Raw genomic sequence first — 1,777 nt, 5'->3', positions numbered from 1 at the left:
TCTCTCTCTCTCTCTCACACACACACACACACACACACACACACACACACACACAGAGTCAGTCAATACTCTTCTTCCTAGTTTTACTCCTTTTCTGGGCTCCTCTGTCCAAAACTAGGTGGCTGTTATGTGCCTATTGCAAATCCCCGTCGTTACATTTCCCTCTAATTGGTGTTTCTTTCTACTAGGTCTTCAGCAGTGTGTGTGAGGCAGCATCTTAAGCACTGAGAGACAGCAGGCTCCAGTAAACCCTCTCCCAGTAAAGCTTAGGCATCACCTGGGACAGGTGAGGCACAGCCACCCCACCACATACCTGTAGGTGACGTGTGATAGCTGAAAACAGACAAGGTGAGGACAGTGACCCTGACCAAGTGTTCTTACCTGGGAATGTTCTAGGCACAAACTATTTTGGATATATTGGGTTTTGGAATATCTGCCTATGGAAACTTGATGATAGACCCCTGAATATAAAACACAGTATTCATTCTTCTTTCTTGCACACTAGCCTGAAGGTCATTACACACAGATACTATTGTCAGTGCACTGGAGTGTTGACTGTTGAGCCTGTATCTGTGACACCATGTTGGTGCCATTTCATTTACAGCTGGCAATGGGAGCACACGCCTACAAACTGATACCTCTATTTCCTTAGTAGTTTGGGAGGCAGAGGCAGGGGGACCAGCTTGGACTACATAAAGAAAGACACTGTGTCATAAAACAAACAGAAAGAAAGAATGAAGTAGTTTCTGATTCCAGAGCATCTCAGATTACGCGTGTTCCCCCTGTGTAGCACTGAGCACTGAGGAGGTGAGAGAGCCAGCCTGGCATGAATGTGAGGAGCCCTGTGGCTGCCATGTGCTCTGTGTGATCCTAGGGCAGCAAAGAAGGCAGCTGAGGGCAGAGGAACAGAATGTGGACGAGGGTAGGCAGCCAGTTGGATCGTGGTGCAGTTCATTATAAGAACCTTGACTTTGATCTAACACTGAAGCCTTTAAGGCATTAGTGCAAAGAAATACCAGGCTCTGGCTGTGTGCTAAATAGATCACTCTGGCTGTTGAATAGAAGGTAGGGCGGACAGAAGCATGGAGATCAGCTATGAGATTATTGCAGAAATCCTGATAATTGGGGATGGTGGTTTAGATTGACCGTAAGGAATGAGAAGAGCTAGGATTTACATATATTGCAAGTAGAGCCAGCGGGGTTCTGAAAGATCGGATCTAGTGTATAAGGAAGCACCAGCATCAAAGGTTCCTATGGGTTTTTATTTCTATTTTTATTTTATTGTATGTGTATGAGTGTTTGGTCTGCATATATGCCTGTGTACTACATGCATACTTGGTTGCTTTGGAGGTCTAAAGAGGGCTCCAGATGCCCTGGAACTGGAGTTACAGGCGGTTGTGAGCTGCCACATAGATGCTGGGAATCAAACTTGGGTCTTCTAGAAGAGCAGCCAGTGCTTTTAACTGCTTCCATCTCCAGGTTTTGGTGTGAACAGTTAGGATAGGATTTCTGGGAAGTGGGGAGGATCAGCAGGGAGCTTTGGAGTCATAAAGCTTCAGAAGCCTGTAGGTTTCCATTTGGAAGTATTGAGAAAGAACACAGGAAGTTGATATACTGCATGTTGAAACCAGGAGTTAAGAGAAGGCTTGAGCTGGAGAAATGATGAGGAATGCCCAGCAAAGGAAACAGGGAAGCCAGTGAGTCAGTGGAAGCATCAACCATGTGACAAGTTTATACAAGGGGTCCCTGCCCAGTGCTATGCCAGCTGAGTACTGGG

General features: G+C 46.1%; 1 protein-coding gene across 8 annotated transcripts in view; it reads left to right on the top strand.

The window, feature by feature from the left end:
• The window catches only part of Zbtb40 (zinc finger and BTB domain containing 40), a 71,601-nt gene that overhangs the window by 28,950 nt on the left and 40,874 nt on the right, over positions 1 to 1,777 (top strand). For 5 of the 8 annotated variants that reach the window (XM_029539815.1, XM_029539810.1, XM_029539812.1 and 2 more), the window contains exon 2: positions 189 to 348. The exons of 2 other annotated variants lie outside the window; for them this stretch is intronic. The gene's annotated coding sequence lies outside the window, so the exon portion shown is untranslated. The remainder of the gene's footprint in view (positions 1 to 188; positions 349 to 1,777) is intronic. One more of the 8 variants, XM_029539809.1, reaches the window with a different exon arrangement.

The sequence above is a fragment of the Mus pahari genome, chromosome 6 (genome assembly GCF_900095145.1).
Source record: "Mus pahari chromosome 6, PAHARI_EIJ_v1.1, whole genome shotgun sequence".
Taxonomy (NCBI): Eukaryota; Metazoa; Chordata; class Mammalia; order Rodentia; family Muridae; genus Mus; species Mus pahari.
Note: the sequence above shows the minus strand (reverse complement) of the source record. Positions and strands in the feature narration are given on the sequence as shown.